General features: G+C 40.7%; 1 protein-coding gene and 1 pseudogene across 4 annotated transcripts in view; one reads left to right on the top strand and one right to left on the bottom strand.

Moving 5' to 3' along the window:
* The window catches only part of MTR (5-methyltetrahydrofolate-homocysteine methyltransferase), a 190293-nt gene that overhangs the window by 85826 nt on the left and 80044 nt on the right, over positions 1 to 24423 (top strand). The gene's annotated exons all lie outside the window — the stretch shown is intronic.
* Positions 18398 to 20344, bottom strand: LOC142454588 (basic helix-loop-helix ARNT-like protein 2 pseudogene; annotated as a pseudogene).

The raw sequence follows: 24423 nt of genomic DNA, 5'->3' as shown, positions 1-24423 counted from the left end.
TTTTTTTTTTTTCCGTAACCACTTTAATCTATTTTTAAGATCTGAAGCAGTAATCAAATGGGAAAGAAATACAGTGTTTTTATATTGGCATTTTTAGCATTATTGTAGATGTGGTTTTCTTTCTACCATGAAGGATTATTGTAAAAGATTTTGGATAAAAGGTGATGTCTTAGGAATAATAATAATAGCAGAATATATCAGTATTTTTGTTTGTATAAATTATAAAGTATAAATAAACCAACAAACATCCCATAAATATATGTATTTATCCTTAAAAGTTCCCAACTTTAAAACTATTTGAAAATGATTTTCTAATTTATGGATAAAAAAAAGCCCTTTATGATATTGGTTTGAATTTAATTCATCTTGACAATATTCACTGTTGCCATTCAGGAACTTAGTATTTCATTCCATTTTTTTATTCAGTTGTTTTGTGGTTTTCTATAAATATAAGATACATATCTTTCCTAGAGGCTAGTTTATTATTGTTGTGATTTTTTTTAAAGTTTGTTATTTTATATATAATTTCCATTTGGGTAATACTTTCTTTAGATTTTTATTTCATAATCAACCTCATTACTGAAGTTTGATAGATTAACAATGCTTTTTAGTTGATGTTCTTGGATTTTCTAGCAGTGTAGTGTTGTCAATAGTTCTGGTATACCAAAGTCAATACTGTTCTTATTTTTTTAATCATTTAATGGGGGCTTGTACAATTCTTTTCACAATCCACACATATATCTATTGTGTCAAGAACATAAGTACATTTGTTGCCATCACCATTCTCAAAACATTTGTCTTCTACTTGAGCCCTTAATATTGGGTGCCCATTTTCCCCCTCCCTCTCCACTCCCCCCTATCTCATGAACCCTTCATCATTCATAAATTGTTATTTTGTCATATATAACACTGTCCGATGTTTCCTCCTGCCTTCTTCTCTGCTGTCCATCCCCCAGGGAGGAGGCTATGTGTAGATTCTTGTAATCAGTTCCCCCTTTCTACCCCACATTCTCTCCAGGCATTGCCACTCTCACCACTGGTCCTGCAGGAGTAATCTCTCCTGGATTCCCTGTGTTTCCAGGTGCTATCTGGGCCTATGTACATCCTCTGGTCTAGCCAGATTTGTAAGATAGAATTGGGATCATGATAGAGGGGGGGAGAAAGCATTTTAGAACTAGAGGAAAGTTATGTTTCATCTGTGCTACCCTGTACCCTAACTGGCTCATCTCCTCCCCACAACCCTTCAGTAAGGGGTGTCCTGTTGGCTGCCAATGGGCAATGATCGGAGAGAGATGTCTGTTTAACCTCTATGTGCTTAAATTTACTCAAGTTCCACTTGTGTCCCTGCATGTGATCTATTTTTGAATATGTGCCATGTGGTCTTGAAAAGAATGTGAATTAATCTTGCCTGTGGGTGGAAAGCTCTGAACATATGTATCAAGTCAATTTGTCTAATTGTGCTATTTAGATCTGTAGCCTCCTTGTTGAATTTCTTTGTCATTGATCTGCCTTTTTCAGAGAGTCGTGTATTAAAGTCACCAACTATAATTGTTAAGCCTGTGATCTCTTTTTTCATCTTTTGAAGTGTTTCATTTATGATTTTCACAGGTCTCTCGTTAGGTCCATATATGTTTATTATGCTCACTGGTTCTTGGTCTATTGTTCCCTTGAGCATTATATGGTCCCACTCCTTGTCTTTTGTTACGGCTTGTATCTTGAGGTCAATTTGGTCAGATATTAAGAATGCTACCCCTGCTTTTTTTACATTACCACTTACTTGGTATGTTTTTCTCCAATCTTTAATTCTCAAGCTGATTTTTTGTCTGCAAGCTTGACATGAGTCTCCTGGAGGCAGCAGATTGATGGATTATGTTTCCTGAGCCAGTCTGTTAGCCTCTGCCTTTTAATGCCTGAGTTCAGGCCATTGATATTTAGTATTATTATATCCATCTGTGGACCCTGTGGTGTCATCTTGTACCTTTTGTGTTGGATTTTATCTATTTACCTATCTTATCAGCTTGTTTTGTGTGTGGTTTATGTTTGCCTTCTTTCCACTATTGAGCTGATCCTATCCTGAGGGCTGTTTCCTCTTTGTCGCCCTATGGGTGGAGTTATTCTATTGATGGTCTCTCATTTGCCCTCTGTGAGTGTTGATCTTCTGCCCATACTGAATTGGCAAGGATCTTTTGTAGAGTTATGTTTTTATGTATTTTTTGAGGTTATCCCTGTCTGGGAAGACTCTTACTTCTCCATCAATCTTTTTTTTTTTAAATAGTTTTATTAGGGGCTCATACAACTCTTACCAAAATCCATACATACATCAATTGTGTAAAGCACATCTGTACATTGACTGTCCTCATCATTCTCAAATCATTTGCTCTCCACTTAAACCCTTGGCATCAGGTCCTCTTTTTCCCCTTCCCTCCCCGCTCTCCCCTCTCTCATGAGCCCTTGATAATTTATAAATTATTATTTTGTCATATCTTGCCATGTCCGACATCTCCCTTCACCCCCTTTTCTGTTTGTCCATCCCCCAGGGAGGAGGTCACATATAGATCCTTGTAACCGGTTCCCTACTTCCAACCCACTCTCCCTCTACCACCCCAGTATCGCCACTCACAACCCTGGTCCTGAAGGTGTCATCCACCCTGGATTCCCTGTACCTCCACCTCCTATCTGCACCAGTGTACATCCTCTGGTCTATCCAGACTTGCAAGGTAGAATTCGGTTCATGATAAGAGAGGAGGGGGAGGAAGCATTTAGGAACTACAAGAAAGCTGTATTCTTTATCGGTACTGCATCACACCCTGACTGACTCATCTCCTCCCCTAGACCCCTCTGCAAGGGGATCTCCAGTGGCCGACAAATGGGATTTGGGTCTCCACTCTGCACTTTCCCCTTCATTCACTATGGTAAGATTAAGATGTGAATGCAACATTCCGTCGTAGAGTTAGGGAACCAGTGGAGAGGTCTGGGGGGCTGGCCCCAGTTCCAAATGCTAAGTGGATGCCTGCTCCTCCTCTCAGGAGAATTTATTTCAAAGGACAGCATTGAATCTGCAGCTCCAGGAGAGGAACATATCTGATCGAAGCATATTCCTAGCCCACCAGGCCCTGAGGACGATGACTCCAATTAGAGTAGCCAGTCCACCGAGAGGACCACATGACCAGCCCCACTATGAGACATGATGTCCCTCACTGACCCATGGCCCTGCAGGGGACAGCACCGGAGACAGTGTGGGAATTGTCTTTAACCTGATCGCACCATACTGAGACAAAGCACTGCGGGCGTGCAGCGGAACAGCAAGGGAATGGAGTGGCAAGGTCCCCAGGGAATGCTGAAGGTGGACTTTGGGGCTAGGGTATGGTGCCCCAACAGACTGGACTGGAAAATACTCCTAAAGGCCAACAAGCGATCCTTGAACTACAAGCTTTTTGTTTTGTTCTTTGTCAGTGGTTTATTGTTGTCGTTTTGTTGTATATTGTTGTTTGGTTTTGTTCTGTCTTGTTTTTGTGCATATTATTTTCTCCGCACGTCTGTCTAAATAAAATAGGCTAGATGAACAAGCTGGAGGAAAAACAACGGGACCTACAGTTCCAGGGGGGAAATGGGATAGGGGGAGAGGGGTGTAAAGGAAGTGGTGTTAACAGTCCCAGGGACAAGGGAAAAATAAGTGATCCAAATTGGTAGTGAGGTGGGTGTGGCAGGCCTGGCAGGGCATGATCAAGGGCAGTGTAACGAAGAGGTATTGCTGAAACTGAGGTGGGGACGGAGCATGATAGTGGGACAGGAGGAAAGTCAAGGGAAATAGAGGAAAGAGCTGGGAGTCTAAGGGCATTTGTAGAGGTCTAGACAAAGACATGTTCATATGCAAATATACATTTATATATATATGAGGATGGGGAAATAGATCTATGTGCCTATACTTATAGGTTTAGTATTAAGGTGGTAGAAGGACATTGGGCCTCTACTCATGTACTCCCTGAATGCAAGAATACTTTCTTCCATTAAATTGGCATTCTTTGATGCTCACCCTCCCGACACAACCCCTGAAGACAAAGAGGGTGAATAAGCAAATGTGGTGAAGAAAGCTGATGATGCCCGGCTATTAGAAGAGATAGCATCTAGTGTCTTAAAGACTTGAACGTCAAACAAGCAGTCATCTAGCTTATAAGCAACAAAGCCCACATGGAAGAAGCACACCAACCTGTATGATCATGAGGTGTCAAAAGGATCAGGTATAAGGTATCATCAGAATTTCTCCATCTATCTTAATAGATAATTTGACCGTATAAAGTATTCTTGGGTTTGCATTGTTTTCCTTCAATTTTTGAAATATGTTACCCCATTCCCTCCTATTCTTCATCATTTCCTCTGATAAATTTGAACATACTCTTATTGGGGTACCTGTATACGTGACTGTTTGCTTTGCCTAGCTGCTTTTATGATCCGCTTTTCCTCATAGTTGGATAATTTGACAATTATGGGTTCTTGGTGACTTCTTGGGATTCAGTCTGGCTGGTATTCTTTCAGCCTCTTGGTTGGCTGATTTTCATTTATTAAGCTGGGGAACTTTTCCTCTAAGAATTCCTTTGCTGTTTTTGCTGTTGACTTTGTTGTGTCTTGTTCCGGTAGTCCAATTCTAATCTTTTTCCTTTTCATAGCGTCAGACATGGTGTGGGGAAGAGTTATGTGTATAGAACTCTCTGAATGGGCCAAGAAAATAAAGGTAATTGTGTCTCACATGAACGCTCACCAAAGGATTACCAGTGAAGAGGAATGCTTTAATAATCAAGTGGATAAGATGACACGCGCTGTGGAGCCTGGTCCTCCTCTTTCTCTGCCACTCTTGTTATCGCCCAATAAGCACATGAACAAAGTGGACATGGTGGCAGGGATGGAGGTTATGCATGGGCACAGCAACTCGGACTTCCACTCACCAAGGCTGACTTGAGCACTGCTACTGCTGAGGGCCCCCTTTTGAAGCAGCAGAAACCAACATTAAATCCAAGATATAGGAGCATTCAGCAACTTGGTGGCAGGTTGATTACATAGGACCACTTCCCCTATGTTCTTATTGGAATAGACACCTACTGTGGATATGGATTTGCTTCCCTGTACACGATACTTCTGCTAAAACTACTATTCGTAGACTTATAGAATGCCTCATCCACTAGCATGGCAACCCACATAGCATTGCTTCAGATCAAGGAACTCACTTCAGAGCACATACAGTGTGCCAATGGGCCCATTCCCCTGGAATCCACTGGTCGTATCATGTTCCTCATGCTGAAGCTGCTGGCTTGATAGAACGATGGAATGGGCTCCTAAGACACAATTATGGCGCCAACTAGGTGTAACAACTTGCGAGGCTGGGGCAGTGTTCTCCAGGAAGCTGTATACGCTCTAAACCAGCAGCTAACATATGGTGCTGTGTCTCCAATAGCCAGAATTCTTGGGTCCAGGAACTAAGGGGTGCAAGCTGGAGTGGCACCACTTACTAGTACTCCTAATAATCCATTTGCAGCATTTTTGCTCCCTGTTCCAGCAAACCTGTGTTCCTCAGGCTTGGAGGTCCTGATGCCGAAGGAAGGAACTCTCCCACCCGGAAACAGAGCACGGATTCCACTGAACTGGCAGCTGAGAATGGCCCCTGGCCACTTTGGGCTTCTCATGCCTTGGATCAACAGGTCAGGAAGGGTGTCACTGTACTAAGTGATGTGATTGATCCTGATTACCAAGGAGAAATTGAACTGATGTTACATAATGGAGGTAAAGAAGAATATGCCTGGAATCCAGGAGATGCTATAGGCCGACACTCAGTGCTACCATGCCCTGTGATGAAAGTAAATGGTAAATTATATCAACCCAATCCTGACAGGACTTATAATGACCCAGACCCCTCAGGAATGAAAGTTTGGGTCCCTGCACCAGGCAAAAAACCATAGCCTAGGTGCTTGCTGAGGGCAAAGGTAATACAGAATTGGGTAGTAGTAGAAAGTAGTTCTACCTATCAATTACAACTTGTGATCAATTGCAAAAGCGAGGTTTATAATTGTCAATGTATTTTCTTATGTGTTTACTGCATAGCTTTCCTTTGTTCAGGTGTGATTTATCATATACAATTTTACTCCATGTATTTTCATTTATATGTATGATAGATGATTGATGATAAGTGATTTCATCAATGTCTGAAAATTATATAAGTATATATGGCTAAAGAATTGTATGCAGGTGCCAGGTTGGCAAGGGGTGGATTGAGATAGTTTATTGTGCCAGTCTGGCTGATAAACACAAATGGGATTAATTGAAGTGCAGAGAGATAAGGCTTGGTGAGCCTTGCCTTTCTTATCTCTCACTCTTTAATCATCGAACAATTTTGAGGCTGCCTTGCTTGTTCTGTGCCTTAATTTAAAGAGTACACTACCTGTAGGACCCCTAGCTTGTGAACTGTGTCGCTGTAAGTTGAGGTCCCTTTAAGCCCACGCCATTGGAATGTACATCTCTAGAGCTGGGGACTGACAGTTGGTGACCTGCCTTGCTGTTTGCTGCCTGGGTTTATATAGCCCAGCTCTTTCTACAGAGGAGGAACTGGCGGCCCTCCAGACTAAAAGGACTGCTAGTGTCTCCAACTCCCTCAGGGGAGTGAGTTGCACTGAGCCATTTGTACTGCTTTATATTTTAACTGTGCATTTCTTGTATTATATATCTATCTGTATATAATTTAACAGTTCATTTCTTGTGTTTATATATATATAAATATATTTATAAATATGTATAGAAAATTACTAGCAATCTGGTTTTTTCTCTCTAGAGAACCCTGTCTAACACTCAGGTTTACTTCAGTTTCTTTGGTTGTCTTATTGGACTGTTTTTCCCGTTTGCTCAGGTCTGCTTGGTTATCCTCTTGGTCACTGGTGCGATTCGCTGCCTCCTAAAGCCTATTGGCAAGGTCTCTCAATTTGTCACTGGATTTTAATTCATCACTTAACTCTTATATTTCCCTTTGGTGCATTGCCTTTATCTCCTCTTATCATTTCATATTTTTTCTGCATTGCTTTCCTCATATCCTTTATGACTTCAAGCAGCATTTTGAAAATTTCTTTTTGTGGCAGGTGAATATCTGCTTCTTCTATGCCCACCATTAGGTTCATGATTTCTTCCGTCATTTTCTTCTGTTTCTCATGCTTTTTTCGTTGGAGCTGTTAGAAGTGATTGCTATTTTTGTGTTGTTTTACAGGAGCCTGGAGCCATCATCCTGAGTCGAAGAGCCTTGGGCTCTCTCTTGGGGGGGGGGCTTGTAATTTGAATACTTCAATGAACTACCTGCTGGTAGCTGCATTGAGGGGTCAGGGTATCGCTATATCTTCCTGTGGTTTCATTCCTTTCCTAACTGACCAGTGTTCCCTTACTTGGAATGTGTGTTGGATGTTCCTCTCATGTGATACTGGTCGGGTTGTTTTAGGCCTACAAGGGCGTCGATTCCCTGGCCAGTCTCTTAAGTAGACTTCACAGTTCTAGAGCACCTCGGCTGGCCTATAGTGTTTTGTCGGCAATTGTAGTGCTGAGAAGGGCGTGCTGGCTATACCCTCCTTGGTGTAGAGCTCTGTAACTGGCAGGGGAATTGCCGTAGACAGAGAGATCGCATTGGAAGTTTGGTGGATGTTCCCGCAGTGGCGTGGAGCCCCACAAGTGGTAGTTAGGTGTTTCCCCCAGTCACTTGTAGGGCCTCAGGATTTAGGCTGGGGATGCCCCCACTTTTTATAGGGGAGAACCCCCTGCTGCTTGGTGTTTCGGAGAGAATGGCGTGAATTCCCCAGCTGCTTCCCATCCAATAAATTCAGGTGGGAGCTCCCCCAGTTGGACCTTCAGCGGTTCCCTAGGCAGAGAGGAGTGGCCTGGAGGCTGCTAGTGTCTTGTGAAAGGAGAGGAAAAAGAGAGAAAAAGGAAGACACAGACTGGGGCAATAATGCCAAACAAACTGACACCCACTTAACCACGCACAACTAAAATGCACAGAATAAACAAAGGTGAAAACTGAAAGAAAGGAAGGAAGGAAGGAAGAAAACAACTAAAAAGGATAACTAAATCTCTTGAGATTGTGGTAGGAAATAGAGAAGAGGTAGAAGAAGAGAAAAGAAGAAAACATGTAATAAGAAGAGCGCAACAAAAGAGAAAAGAAAAGGAAGGATGAGGAAAGAGAATTTTAAAAATAGTTAAAGAAATAGGTGACCCTGTGCTGTGCCATGTGCAGCACTGTCTTAGGGGGTCAGGCTGCCCACTGGGAGGACAGGGTTGTCCTAGGCCGAGTCTAGGGGTCTGGGAACTAGCAGTGGCATGTCAAAGGAATGAGAGGGAGCAGAGAGAATCCTACAAACAGAGAGAGAGGTGAAGAGAGCAAAGACAGAAAGAGGAGAGAAAGAAAAAGAAAATATAGAGAAAGAAGGAAATAAACCAAACTGAGTTCACTAAGCTTGGCTGTGATGGTAAAGAGGGAGGAGAGAGAGAAGGAGGAAATAAAGAATAGCTGATCCCTGATTGCTTGAATGTGGGGCCATAGGGGTTTAGACCCTGCCCTAAAATGGCAGGTTGGTGTGCCCTTTTTATGCCGGGACCCAGTGGTGCTGCGCAGAATTGCCCTAGTTGATGAGATCGCCTGAGAGGTCTGACGGAGGTTTCCTCAGCAGAGCAGTGCATTGTAGGTGCTTGTCCCAGCTACCTTGTATGGTGTACAGCACTCCCACAGAGGGCAGGCTGAAGTTCCTCCTACTATTTGGGTTGATTTGACCTAAGTGGAGGGTAGTTGCCTGGAAGCCTATAGTGTCATATGATAGGATAGAGTATGAAAGAAGAGGAGAAAGAGGGAAAAAAGAAGGGATAAAGAAGAAAGAGAGAAAATAAAACCCCAACACAAACCTGAGCTCATTGAGGCTGACTGCGGTGGGAAAGATAGAAGGGCTAGTGAATAGAGGGACGAAATAGTGTAGTAGGTAAGAAATAACTGAGACCTGATCACCTGTCTGTGAGGCCGGAGGAGTTCCAACTCTTCCTCAAGGTACCCACTTGATGTAGGGTTCCACAGATGCTGTGTGGGATTACTTCAAAAGCAAGATCGCGCCTGTGGCCAGGGGTCACTTGGTACTGGAGTTCGCTGGTGTACCTGCCTTGTGCTGTATATAGCACTGCAGCAGGGGCTCAGAGGGGGGCACTGTGGTGTTCCCTCAGCTTAGTCTAGGGCCCCAGGACAGGCAGGGTCTCCCCAGCTATGTGTAGAATCACTGAGAAGGAAGCTCGGCTTGTTGTCATATTTTGTCTGCTGCTTTTATTAGATCAGAGGATTTTTTTTTTTTTATCCCCCTGGCCAGCTAGAATAAAATCAAATGAAATTGTTTCTCACCCTCACTGGGCTGCAGCTCCTTTTTGTTTAAAGCTGACACTTGTTACAGTGGGTCTTTGTTATGCTAAAAAGCCGCCAGGCCCTATAGCTGAGTTCTGGCATTCCTTAGCTGGGTTTCTTCTTATGCTGATTTATATTAAGGGCCGCCATCTATGTGCTCCTTGGAGCTGAGCAACCAGACTTGGGTTTGAGCTTTAAACCAATAATTATATTTCACCTTTTTAAAAATTATTATGCTTGTGATGTGCTCTGATTTGGGGGCTGTCAGGCTGACCCCCAAAGGGGGAGATCCAGCTTATCAGGGGGGTTGTTTCCTTCTCAGCCAATTGGAACTAAATTTGCTGCCTGGATTCCTGACTTTCCACCTATTTTCTCCCACATGGTGATCTTCCTAAGGTAATAATATATTTTTTCCTTTCTACTCTAAATTATGGCTACCCACCACCACTTCCCTGGCTGTGAGCTCAAGGCAGCCAACTGTGCGGAGAGCTCTGTAATGGGGTTCCCCTCGTATCTGGGATTCTGTCCCTTCTCAGGTGTCCGCCTGCAGAAATCGCTGCTCCCTGCAAGGGCACAGCTGGTGCCTGCGGCCTCGCCAAACCTAGTACTCTTTAAAGCGTTCTTGGTTTGCTTTGTGAGTGGAAATCAACACAAAAAGGGGATCAGGAGAGACCCTAGTACCCTAGTTCTAATTTCAGAACTCCACCTCCCTATTTCCTTCGTCTTACCTCACAATTTTCTGGTCTGGCAGCAGGAGCTCCTGACGGATGAGTCCTGTCTGATCGCCATTTTCTCCCTTCTTCCAATAAGGATTAAATCAGTGTTCTTACTTTTTAATACTTTTAAATTTATTACTTTGATTATGATTTAGCTGAAGGATTAGAGATCATCCATTTTACATTAATTTATTTGCATTTGGTTTTAACTTACCCATTTCAGTCTTCTCAATATACCACTGCTTATTACACTTCTACCTATTGTTCCCTGTTCCATGCCTCATATTTCCCCTCAATCCTTTATTCTTAAGTAAATGCTGCCCTTTTGATCTTAAATGACTGAATATACTAACCAGGTCCTGAGTTAAGTTCTAGACCTAAAGGGTGACTAAGAGCCATTTTCTTGAGGTCACACCAGTCTCTATCTGATTAATAAACCTGTTTCATGATTTCTAGTCTGTTCTACTTTTTCTTGAACTCTATTCAGAAAATTCTAATTTGATACTTTTCAGAGCAGTTTGTAGTAGAAGCTGGGCATTTTCCAGTTCTTCTGGTATCAGGATTGGGAGACTTCTGTTTGTGTTGTTCAAGATTCCAATGATTTCTGTATGTCTTTCAGTTTTCTTCAACTATCTTTGTTCCACATAGGGAAAGGCCGATGGCTTCTCTTGTGCTTTAAAGACCCCAACAGCTGCTTGCCCAAACAGAATGTAGAACAATGCCCTTGTGAACTCAGCTGTGAGCATAGATTACCTCAAGACTCTGGTCCTGATTCCTCATCACCAGTGACTCAATCCCTTAAAGTGTTTGGCTAAGTGTTTCAAGAAGTTTTCTAACTTTGCCTTTGTATACCACATTCATGTATATATTTGAAGCAAAGGTAAATATACATATACAAATATCCTTTGTTAAAACTATATGCACCACTCATTCTATTTAAACATCTACTTGGATGGTAATACCATTGGAGGATAGTGTATATACACCATATATACTCGTGGATAAGCCGAATTTTCAGCATATTTTAAATGTAATTTTTATGGTAAAATTAGGTGCCTCGGCTGATAGTTGGATCAGCTTATACTTGAGTATATAAAGTATGTGCCTCTGTTGCCTTTAAATTTTGCAAGATACCCAGTATGTTCTTAATCTCTTTTTATTATCTTTCCCTCATGCAAGTTGACACTTATCTAATATCTACCCCCACAGATTCCTATAAGGTTTATTTGGACGCGAAAACAGAATCAAAGACCCAAGTAACGGAGTTTTAGAAGCAGGCTTTGTTGAGACGCTTGTGGGCGGGTTTAGCAACTCAGGGTATTGAGCTATTGAAGCTGCGCCCGGAAAAAATCCTGGCGGCGTTTTTATGCCCACTGCTGGCAGGCACAGCTGGGGAGGATCATAGGTGGGGAGGATCTGCACACACAGGAGCTTCAGAAGGAAGAAGGTCGTTAATCTTATCTACATGTCAGGGAGGGGTGGAGTGATTACATATTCAGAAAACATTCTGGCTTTGGGATGAGCTGGTTCCAGGAATTTGGGCTTGAGCAGGGGAGGGGAGGTCAGTTATGGGTCAGTCTTGAGACCTAAGATGGAGGTGCAGGAATCAAAATGGAGTCTGTTGTGCCAAGACCGAACAGTTCCCAAACTTATTTGATTAACAGTCCCCTTTTTAACAAACTCAGATTCCCACCCTCCAGCAATTAAACACTTTTGTGTCAGAGCACATAATCCAGGTTAAAATATAGATACCTGCATTTGGAGGATGCCTGGATCATTCCAGCAACCCCAGAGGGCAGTGTTGCCTACTTTGGGAAGCATAGCTATCTCATGGTTTCCTCCTCTCTCCCTTCCCTTCTCACCCTGGATACCATAAGAAGAGATTTTTTGGTATGAAAATAATTTCTTCATGAAGTTAATAGTTTTTGTTTTCTCTTGTCTTTTGATTTGTAGAAAGTAGTCCTCCTCTGAACCTCTGTGTTGTTAGGTGCTGTCAAACTGGTTTGCACTTATTGTGGAAAAAACACCACCATCTTTTGTAACTTTCTCAGAATTGTTAGGTTCGAGCCTATTATTAGAGCCATTGTGTCACTCCTTGAATGTCTTCCTCTGTTTTTTTCCTTTTTTCTGTACTTCTACACCACCAAGGATAATGTTATTTTCCAGGGTTGGTTTCCCCTGCTAACATGTTCAAGCATGATTACATGACCCTCTATGAGCTCTGCTAAAATCTGACATTTCTAAATACTTGGACTACACACAGACCATCACTTTCTGGCTAAGAGTACATAATTGGATTAAAAGAAAAAAATTTTACCATATTTTTTTTCTTAAAATAGATTATGTTTCATAATAAGAGATATACACTAATTGCTTTCAGAGCTGGGAGTTTATGGCAGGGATATGAGAATAAATTCCTTAAGCCACTCCTACTCCCAATATTGCTAAAACTGGAATATGTAGTGTGTGTTCTACAGTATACTGGATCCTTGAGTTCATGCCATCAGTCTAGTTTTTTTTTTTTTAAAGAAATTTAAAACACCTTTATTTCTTTTAGATGAATCACTTATACTTTGTGCCTGTAATTTCTAAAGAAAAAACAAGAATATGCAGATAGTCTAGATTCTTATTTTCTTCTCATCTGTCACCAATGCTTAATCTATGAGGGAGTATGCAAAAAAACCTTTTTTTTTTTCAAAGCTAGGTATTTAAATTTTTTTTAAAACACCCTAATCACCTTCAAAGTACTCTCCACTACACTTAATACATTTGTCAATTCTGTGATTCCACTCTCGGAAATATTTTTCAAACTAATCTGGTTGGCTGACAGCAAATTGCTGTCCTTTCATGTCCCTCTTAAAAACAAAAGGAAGTCACAGGGAGTGAGGTTAAGTGAGTAAGGTAGCTGGGACAAGAGAGGCACACTGGTTTTGTTTGTTTGTTTCTTTGTTTTTAAACATTTTATTAGGAACTCATACAACTCTTATCACAATCCATACATACATCAACTGTGTAAAGCACATCTGTACATTCTTTGCCCTCATCATTTTCAAAGCATTTGCTCTCCACTTAAGTCTTTTGCGTCAGGTCCTCTTTTTTTTTTTTTTTGAGGCACACTCTTTTATGCCTTAAAACTGGTGCGCTTAGTTGGCTCCAGGAGCAGGTACATTGTCATGGTGCCAATACAAGTCCCCGTCTGCCACAAATCAGGCTTTTTTGTTACACACTGTTACTCTTATCTTTTCAGAACCTCTAAATAGAAAGCTTGATTAACAGTCTGACCTGGTGGAATGATCTCCAAATTCATTATATTTTCATCTTTTTATGAAGTAAATAGACCTCCAGAACGAGGTTTGTCAACATCAATATTCCACCTTTTTAAAAACAAGAAAGCCACTCATACACTTGAGTTTTTCCCATAGCACTGTCCTTATAAGCTGTGTTCAACATCACAACATTTCTGCAGCCACTGAGTGTACTAACTCAGAGTGAGTTGCTTGATGCTCACCTAATGGGAAAAATGATTACTTATCTAAGATCAGTTGTCTGTAAGCTGCTGACTTTATTTCTGGATTTTCTGTTCCTTCTCATTGGTCCAGTTATCTTTCATTATACCAGTATTATGATGTTTTGACAACTGTGGCAGTGTAATAGGTTTTAAATTCAGATAATTCAAGCCCTCCGACTTCATTCTTACTCTTGAGAAGTATTTTTTTTGCTAATTTTGGATTTTTTTCCCCTTTCTATATGAAGTTGACAGTCAGTTTTTTTTTATTCGTGTCTTTCAAAAATGATGCTGGTATTTGTATCGGGATTGAGTTGAATTTATACTGTGCGTCAGATAAGATTGACATATTTACAATATTTAGTATTCGATCCACGCACATGGGATAATCTTCCATTTATGAAGGTCACTTTTGGTTTCTTGTACTAATGTTCTATAGTTTTCCTATAGATCTTTTGTAGGTAAATCTGTGCATATCTCAATTTATGCTTGGCTATTGTGAAGGGTACTAATTTCTTGATGTCCTGTTATGGGACTTTATTAAGTGTATATAGCAATACAATAGACTTCTGTTTGCTGATTTTGTATCCTGCCACTCTACCATAGTCCTCTATAGCTTCCAGCACTTCAGTTGTAGAGCTCTTGGAGTTTTCAATATATAGAAATGTAATATTAAAATAATGACAATTTCACTTATTTTTCCCCCAGATGAGTATCTTTGATGTCCGTTCGTTGCCTTATATTATTAGCTAGGACCTCCAGAACAATGTTGAATAAAAGTGGGGACAAGGGGTATGCTTGTCTAGTCCCATTTTGTAGTGTGATTGTTTTCGTCTTTTCTTCATTGATTATAACACTGGCTGTTATAATCTGGGGAATAATTATTTTTCCAAGTATTTGTCAATATCTTCCAAGGTGGTGTATTCATAGGAGTACAAACCTTCGTACTACTTTGTAATTAATCTTTTAATTTCATTTGGGTCCATTGTAATTTCCTGTTTCATCCCTAATCCTGGCAATTGATATCTGCTCTGTATTTTCACTGGTTAGGTTTACCAGTGGTCTTTCAATTCTGTTAAGCTTTTCAAAGAACCAACTTTTTGCTGCATTGATTTTTTTTTTGCACTGTTCTCTTGTTTTACTACTCATTTATCTCCCCCCTGGTTTTAATTATTTTTCTTTTGCTATTAGAGGAATTATTCTGTTTACTCTAGTTGCTGCAGGATATGTGATAATGTATCAGCCATAAATCTCTATTCCTTTTTCACATGTGCATTTATTGCTATCAGACATCCTCTGATAACTGCTTTTGCTGCACCCCATAGATTTTGGTACATTGGGTTTTTATTCTCATTGGTTTCTAAGAGCTTTCTAATTTCATCTTTAACTTGGGCTTTTGCCCAGCCATTTTGAAGAAGAAAGTCGTTCCTCCAAGTGTTTGCCCTTGGTTTTTTTTTTTGATCTTCCTATTATTGATTTCTAGCTTTATGGCATAGTGCTCAATAAAGGAAGTCTGAGGGATCTCTATAAGTTTGAATTTATTCAGGCTCAACTTGCCATATGCACTTGAAATGAATGTGATTTTTTTTTTTCATTTTTGTGGAGTGCACTTAATAAGCCCACTAGGTTGAGTTGCGTAATTGTGGAGTTTAGTTATGTAGCCTCCTTGTTGAGTTTCTTTCCCATTGTTCTGTGTTTCTTGGAGAGCAGTGTATGGAAGTCAACTACTATGATTATTGAAACTGATTTGTTTTTCCATTGAAAAAAATTGACTGACAAATATTACTGGTCTTGTGATGGGCATGTATATATTTATTATGTTCGCTGGCTTTTTATTTACTCTTCGCTTGAGCATTATTTAGTGCTCATCTTTATCTCTTGTTATTCCTTGCACCTTGAGATCAATTTTTTTAGAGATTAGGATTACAACTCTGATTAAAAATTGCTGTTTGCTTGGTATACTTTTTGTCAGCCTTTGAGTCTCAACCTATTTTCGTCTGCAAACTTAAAGTGGGTCTATTGGAGATAACAGATTGATGGGTTATGTTTTCTTATCCAGTCTTCTAGCCTTTGTCTTTTAATGAGTGAGTTCAGAACATTGATGTTCAGAGATATTGCATCTTTCTGTGGATTCTTGTTGCCATCTCGTATCTTTTGAATTTGATATTTTCCTAGCTTACTCCTTTGCCAGTGTTTTGTATCTTTCTTTAGGAGATTCATTCTTGGGGGGTGTTGATGTCTGGATGGAGCTACCCTATGTGGTGGTCTCCTATTTGTACTTGGTAAATGTTAGTCCTTTGTCCAAAGTGAGTAGGGAAGAATTTTCTTATTGCTGCGGGTCTTTTAATGGGTTCTCTGAGTTTTTCCTTGCCCAGGAAAACTCTTACTGCTTCATGTGTTTTGTTGGATAGGTTGGGGGGATAGAGTATACTTGGATTACCGTCATTCTCTTCTAAGTTTCAGATGGTGCTGCTCCACCCTCTCCTATTACTCCTGGTGTCAGCTGTTAAGTTTGAGCATATTTTTATCAGAGTACCCATACATATGACTTCCTATTCCTATTTTTCCTTAGCTGCTCTTATAATTGTCCACATTTCCTGAAAGCTGGACAATTTGACTAGTATATGCCTAGGTGTATTCTTTCTGGGGTTCAGGCTTATTGTTGTCCTCTCTGCTTCCTTGATGATTGTCTGATTTTCATCCATTAAGTTGGGGAATTTTTTCCCCAGGAACTCCCTTACTATTTTGTCTTTGGATCTCTCCATTATGCCTTCTTCTGGTGTCCCAATTATTTTCTTCATAACACACTCATTGTTCTCAGATTTTCTTCAGTTTCTTTGATTCTTGTTTGATTGCCTTTTCTGTTACTTGAAATCTCTTTGGTTATTTTTGAGGATGCTGATATGGTTCTCTCGCTCTTTTAGACTGTTGATGAGGTCTCTTTATCTTGTTCTTTGATTCTATTGCCTCATTCCTTAACACTTTGGTATGTGGACTCTTGTCTTTTCTGTTGTTTCTTCCATTTCCTGGAATTGACTTCCTCAGATCCTGTATTACTCTAAGGAGCACCCGGAAGATTCCTTTCTGTGGCAGCACAGCATTTGCTTCTTCTATGTGTGCCGTTAGGTTCAGGTCTTCTAACTATGCATTTTGTTTTTCTTGCTTTCTTATACAGGTTGCTGCTTCAGGTTGTTGTCTGCGTGTCATTTTGGTGGAGCTCAGTACCATTTTCCCAGGAATAAGATGCCTTGAGTTATCTCTCTGGGTTTCTAGTAAGAATGATTCTGAGGGCTGAGTGTAGCTAGGAGCACTGCGGGATTGGGCCGCTTCTCTATATCACTAGGGGTTTACTCTCCTTCTAGACAGCCATGATTACCTATTTGGAGGGAAGACTAGGTGGCCCTCTCAGGTAGCATGGGTAGTGCAGTTTTAGGTAGCGAGGGTGGCACTGTGCAGGTTAATTACATGGAAAACTGTGGAGGCAGTGCCTATTGCGGCGTGCGATGCCCTGGAGGGTGGGTGCGGGTGCCCATGACAGCAGGGAGTGTCCCGGACAGCAGACAGGGAGCACCCAGGGGCCAGCGAGTAGGCTGGGGTGGCGATGAGTGCCCTGGTGAGGTCTGGCAATTGTGTGAACCTGCTTTGTTATAGCTGGTGCATGCTGGGATAGCCTAGGCACCATACCACAAGTTGCTGAAGCTACACATTGCCTACTGGTTGGTCAGTTTGGGATAGTGCTAAGGCTAAGTTGTTGGAGCAGTGCTCTGGGTGTTGAGAGGTTTAATTATGGGTCTTTAACCACCCTATCCCCCAGCCTTTCAAGTTCAAAGATGACGATGTATTTCCCAAGGTAGCCCCAAGGAAGAGCACTCTAGCTAGAATATCCCTGGGGTTTTTTGGTTGGTTGGTTACTTGGTTGAATTTTTGTTTGTTTGTTTTAAAACAGATTGGGTAATTATACACCTCATGATGTGACTGAATTATTGAATTGTATATGTGAAGTATATGGCAATATAAACTGACTTTTTTTATAAGATAGCCCTTCCTTTTCTATAAGCAAGTTGAAATGCAACCCCTCCCCCCTGTGTTTTAAATTAAAGAAAAAATCTCATGTAAAATCCATCTTTCAGTAGTCAACTGAGCATAACTATTCTGGCCTGGGTTTACAGAGGTGGGATAAGTATTCATTGTGATTATGAGTATAATTTTCACTGTTCCCTTAAATGTTTGAGTACTTACCATTTCCTTAAAGTGTAGAGGCCCTATCCGCAGGTAAAAATGAAATACTCAAAATATAGAAATGTTACAAATCACACGAATCTACTACAAGGCAGCTTCAAAGAAGTCCATGAAAAAATCCCATTATCTTTTCATCCTATTTTCCCATAAACTTCGTGAAGCCCCTCATATTTATAAATGAATCCTATGTACAAGAGCAATGTCAATATATTAGAGCTCCCAAATTCAAAAATTATATCAAAAACAATGGACAAGATATATTTTATAGTCTTGGTTTACAACGTTTTAGCAAGAAATACAGCCACTCGTGGGCTTTAAGCTGCTTTACTGAGTGAAGGCAGACGTCTGTAAAAGACTGAGAGGGTCTGTTGGGAAGAGAACAGACTTTTTCCAGATATCTGTGAGATTGCAAATCTATAAAATTTGGTAGAACATTAGTAAAAGATAAAAACAGTATCAATACAGTACTAAAGAATGTACAGTTTCTTATAAATGAAATGCTTTAAAACATTTCTCATTTTTAGAGTTACAAATCAAATGCTAGAGTGTTCACTGTATGTCACTGGAGTCCCCAGGGTCTCCCAGGCCCCCTTTTGCTTCAGAGTAATTCATGAGTAAATCTATGGCCGTGTCTTCACTGTCACCCAAGACATCGAAGTCCAACTGGGCACCATCATCCTAGTTTTGTTTTTCCTCTTTTTTTCTTTTTTGTCTTTAAGTTGTGGGTCTTTAACATTGCCCCGATTGAGGAGTGGCTTATTACTGTGGAGGGCCACTGTGCTGTGGCTCGGCCTCACAGTGGCTTCTGGTTCCACTATGTTAGGACTTAGTGGAATTACCTCCTTACCTGACATACCTGCAGTTGGTTGTGATAGTGTCTTTCGTCAGATCTGTTGGACTTGAATCACCAAGTGATAAAGCAGACTGTAACCTTTGTAAATCCAGAACTCCATGTGCAATATCTGTTCCAGTGCTCTCAGCACCAAGTACTATTCCGGGAGACATTGCAGGTCCACGACTACAAGATTGTCTTGACGAGTCTTCTGGTGATTGAGCACCACAAGGCAGTAGCAATGATGCTTTTCCAGTCTCACTGTGCCTCGAAACTAAAGTGTTGACAGACACACTATATTCCTCTTTGGTCCAAGGATTTGTAAAACTAAACCATTGACTTTTTAAAATTACAAAAGATACATTTTTTTCTCTGAATATGTAGCAATCTGTAAATATTTTCTCCTTGCTCTGTAGAACTGCTTTGTTCTTGTCAGTCAGATGGCTACAGTTATCTTGATGGAAGTACTCATAACAAGAAGTCCCCAGAAACTCCTGAGGTAGATAACCTAAAATTGCTGTTACCCTTTCATCTATATACATAAATTTCCATTCACCGTAAACCTCATTATAAATTCAGTTGGTTTGACTTTAATCTCTCTGTTCTGTGGGACAATAGTTAGATGCAATCTGCCAATGACAATAAGGCAGGTAAAATGACTGCTATCTTTCTTAATGCCCCTTTCTTCTTCCAGCCCAGCAAGCTTTGGAGGCCAGCTTCTCAAGTAAACAGTGCAGTAGACAGTGTAGAGTGCCTACCTTCTTTCTTCCTTTAGCTGGGTACACATCCATGTGCTTCTTTGACAGAGACCCTACAGCTCCTTATCGAACAGAAAAAGGAACATCTTGGGCCAGAATGTGCACGTGTCCTTCCGGTGTGGAAATGATTGTGAACTTGCAAACCAGTGTTGGCATCCACTCATGTCTCTCATGGTGGAATATCAGAAGAAGAAAGTTGTTCCTTTACTTTGGCAACATCTTTAGGATGTAGAAAGTCAAATAAGCTTTGTCCAGTAAGACTGGCCTGGTCATAATTAAGAGTTTTTCAGACAGATTTAGAAACGAAGAGAAATTTTCTTCTTTCACATCCAACCACAAATAGGAAATCTTCAGCAGTCTTAAGATTAAGTGTCCGAGCTCACTAATCTGAATAAAGGAAGGCCTCTAATTATCTCCTATGAATGAATTTGTCACACCTTTGAGTGATTTCAAGCGTTGAACAGCCATTCTTAAGACGGCAAGTTTGTCCAGTTTGTGCGACATGGGCTTGCACTGAGGGATCATCACAGACAGGTCTTGGATGACTTTACTCATTTTGTCTCTCCACTCCTCCACTTTTCGGTTTGGTTGTGAGCTTCTCTGAAAGACTTCAGTTTTAATTGTTGATTGCCATCGTCCAGCCTGTTCAACTCGATGCTGATATGACAATCTGGGATGGGTCCAAATCATTTACTTTGCGTTTCCTTGGAAACTCACATGGGAGCTCAAGGATCCAATAGTGAATGGTTTTGGCCCTGGACTCACATGACTAGAAACCATAGAGGTCATGTACCCATTCTCATCTACTGGCACTCTTGTCTCCCTTTCCAGCCGCCTCTGAATGCCGCCATCGCCGGCGCCACCTGGCTGGCTCTGCAGCCCCAGGGCTGGCAGCATGGAGGAGCCCCGGGTCCACCCTGCCCTGTTCAGGCCCAGGCTGGGGGCTCGGGTGCCCGGAGATCTGTGCCCTGTGAGCCACCACAGACTCCCTGGCAGGCTGCAGCTACTGAGTGTGGGCGGGTTTGGTCCCTAGGTTCTTGTTTAAACGTTTGTGTTGCTGTTGTCCATTCGATTCCAGTACAGATACTTCTTAACAGAGTATATTGCTCCTGATGGATCTTTTAATAGCTAAGCTAAACTGTTGTTTGGTTTTAAATGACGTTAGGGGATGTTTTTGGTTTAAGGATTAGAGATTATTTTAGGGCAGTAGTTTTCATGGGTTGATCTACCTTCCATGGCCTAGAAAGTTTATAGAAACCATGAAAACTTGTCATTCTTTTTTTCCATTTTCCCCCTTTTGATCATGATCCTTCTGTGGAATCGTTCATCAGAATAGTCAGTAATGATCTCATGAAAAAAGAAGTTATATTTTTAGAATTTTGGAGTAACCACCATACTACTTTCCACACTAGCGGCACCATTTTATACTCCCACCAGCCATTTCTTGTATCTTTCTTCCTGATCTTTTCCTGTTTGGCGACCATTTGAATGTCTTCTCTGGTGAAATATCTGTTTCCCACTTTTGGTAGGTTATTCATCCATTTGCTAAACTGTCGAATGTTTTATATTCATTTGAGTTATTAGAATCTTTCTGCATATGGTTTACCTGGTTTAGAGCTTGTCTTCAGTTTTTTGTTTTTGTCTTCATGTTCTAGGTCAACTTTTTGAGTGGATAAAAGTTTAACATTTTTATGAGGCCCTTTTATGGTTTGTATCTTGCTGTTTGTGCTTTGTTATTTTGTTAGATGATCTATTGTAGGCAGTTAGATTTTGGAGCATCGCCCTTGTTTTTTAAGGGTTGTGTGATTTTGGTTTATACAATTCAGTGCTTAATTTATTTTGAATAGTTCTATGATGTGAGATAGGGAGCTTGCTTAAATATTCTGCATATGGAAATACTGTTTTCCCCGTACCACTTATTGATGAGATTTTTCTCCATTGAGTGGACTTAGCACCCATGTCAAAACTCAATTGAACATTTCTGCAGTATCACTTCTGTTCCATTGATCTGCCTGTGTATTGTATATTTTTTTAACAATCTGGTAGTTACATAATCTGTTATCAATTTGAGACTTGAGAGTGAAGGGGTGGAGGTTAGCTGTCTTATCAGGTCGCAGCTTGATAACCTCATTTGGAGACACTAATGAGATAAATAGCGCATTGGATGTAGGACACACGCTCACTCCCTGGGAGACATTCCTGTGGACCAGACTCATGGAGCTACGCTAGTGCCCTGAGCTGAAGGAGCCACATGGAGACCCCTGCCCTCACCGAAATGCTTCTTCTTCTACTTTATCCATAAGCTTTTCCACCCATTGGCCTTTTATCTTCTTCATCATTATCATTCAGCATCATTGCATGAGTTGCCTGAGGCTGTTGGTATAGGAAAGGGGTCCTCAAACTTTTTAAACAGGGGTTCAGTTCACTGACTGGACTATAGTTTTTTTTTAAAAAAACTATGAACAAATTCCAATGCACACTGCACATATCTTATTTTGAAGTAAACAAATGGGGCAAAAACACCTGGTGGGCCAGATAAATGTCCTCACTGCTGCCTGTGGCCCGCAGGCAATATTTTGAGGATGCCTGGCATAGGACATATGGGCTAATATCAGACTTATAGACTTGATCTGGACTGGACTGGGGTGTTTTATCTATATTCTAGTGCTCTTTTATATAAAGCTGTTTCTTATACACATATGAGTGGCTATGAATTTGTTTCTCTAGTCAACCCAGACTAAGACATTATTGTACCTTGGGAGTGGGATACTAGAGAAACAAATTATAAAGATGGAGATGGTAGTGTTTCATCTTTGGCTAGCCAGAGGTCAGATTTTTTTTCCTGGGTTGTGTTCTGGAAATAAAAGGGGAAGTTAAAGTTTTGATTCTTTTCATTAGTTGTAGTCTTTGGTTATTCTTATGTGAAATGGCGATAATGAATGTGATTAATGTATATTTTGAGCTCAGGGGACAAATTGTCCCTTGAATTTCTCAGAACAGCTTTTAGTGAAAATGGCTTACAGGAGACCAAAATGGCTGACAGCCTGGCTCGGGGTTGATGCTGCCATTGACTTAATCCCATATTTTGTATCAATGGAATAGTTTAGATAAGGATTAAGATACGGTAAATAAGGATTTAATTTAACTTTAAAAATTTATATTAGTTTGGATTCTACTTTATTTATGCTAATTTCTTCTGCTTATTGTTGATTTACTGATTGATATAAATGATTACTGGGAAGTGTGAAAATAGGTTGTAAGTCTTGCCTTCAGCCATTGAAATTTGAATCTTTTAATGGGTTAAGAAATGCCCTTAAAGAAGACTCTGAAAAGAAAAGCCCCAGCCAGTACTTTGGAACACAGGACATTTGCATATTAAGAGATTTGACTAGGACCTGTTCACAGATTGGGGGGAGGGAAAGGAACTCTTTGGATTTTTGAATTTTGAACTAGCAGTTTGTGCTTGCGGCTGGAAAAAATCTGGAACCATGAAGAAAACTTCTCTAGGACTGAACATTAAAGGAAGCCTGTGGGCGGGATGATGACCACCTGAATCCACTTGTTGAGTTGAAGTGGGAGAAATACAACAATAGAGAGATGGATTGTCTGGTTCACAGGAACTAGACGAGAAGACGGGAGTGGGTTGCCTGGTCTCAAGTTCATTACCTTGCATAAGGGGGCTAGGGATGTTGAGAATTTGTGATAGTGCCCATGGTCTAAAGGCATCGTAGCCAATGGGCACCCTGGTGAGGCTAAGTGAGGCAGCCCACATTGAGTTGACCAGACATGACCAGATGAATAGAAAATTTTTGAACCTGTGAGCTGGTACATATTGCTGCTGACTTTATGGATGGCCTGTTCTGATTTGACTTTTCTTATGGATTCAGACTTCACAAGGTTATAACTTGAATGGAGATTCTTCATACTAAAGAATCTGATTGTCTTATTAGAGCACTGAGTTGATGTAAGTGGACAGTATAGAAATTGTATACCCAAAATGGAGCAGATAAAGACATGAAGTGGCTGGCTTACAAATTTTCATATGTGAGGAAATGTGTTACTTAATGCCAGTTGTTAGGCATAGGGTATTTTTGTTTTGTTCACGTATGAAATGTTATGTTTAAATTAGGGTGATACATATTGTATGTATTTGAGATTGGATACATTTCAGTTTTATCCTGTTAGGTACAGATAAGATTTTATTATTGTCTCTTTGTTTATTATATATGGCTATAGAGTTGTGTGCAAGTGTCAAATTGACAAGGGGTGGTCGGTGGTAGTTTCATAATCTACCACAAATCTCAATTTAAGACTTAAGAGTGAATGGGGTGGACTTTAGCTTGTCATTCAGGTTGCAACTGGATCACCTCATTTGGAGGTGCTACAGAAATAAATAGCTCTTTGGATGCAGGACACAAGCTCACACTTTCTGTGACACATTCCTGCTGACAAGACCCATGGAGGGAAGGTGGGGTGGAGAGGGGGAACTGAATACAGGGATCTACATATAACCTCCTCCCTGGGGGACGGACAACAGAAAAGCGGGTGAAGGGAGACGTCAGACAGTATAAGATATGACAAAATTATAAATTATCAAGGATTCATGAGGTAGGGGGAAGCGGGAAAAGAGGTGGGGGAATGAGCTGATGCCAGGGGCTTAAGTGAAGAGTAAATGTTTTGAGAATGATTATGGCAATGAATCCGCAAATGTGCTTGACACAGTAGATTTATGTATGGAATGTGTAAGAATTGTATGAGCCCCCAATAAAATGATTTAAAACAAGAAAAAAAAAGACAAAGAATTCAATTGCAATAATGTATCTGAGACAGTGATATATAAGAAAACTAAATGCCTCCATAGTGAATTAAAGTCCTGGAAAAATGAATGTGTAATTGTAATTTGTGGGTCCTGGAAATAATTATTTGGTTTTCCATTATTTATTATGGTAGAAGTATGTTCAATTCTGGAATATTTC

The sequence above is a fragment of the Tenrec ecaudatus genome, chromosome 8 (assembly GCF_050624435.1).
Source record: "Tenrec ecaudatus isolate mTenEca1 chromosome 8, mTenEca1.hap1, whole genome shotgun sequence".
NCBI classification, from domain to species: Eukaryota; Metazoa; Chordata; class Mammalia; order Afrosoricida; family Tenrecidae; genus Tenrec; species Tenrec ecaudatus.
This window is presented reverse-complemented; position numbering and strand designations above follow the sequence as displayed.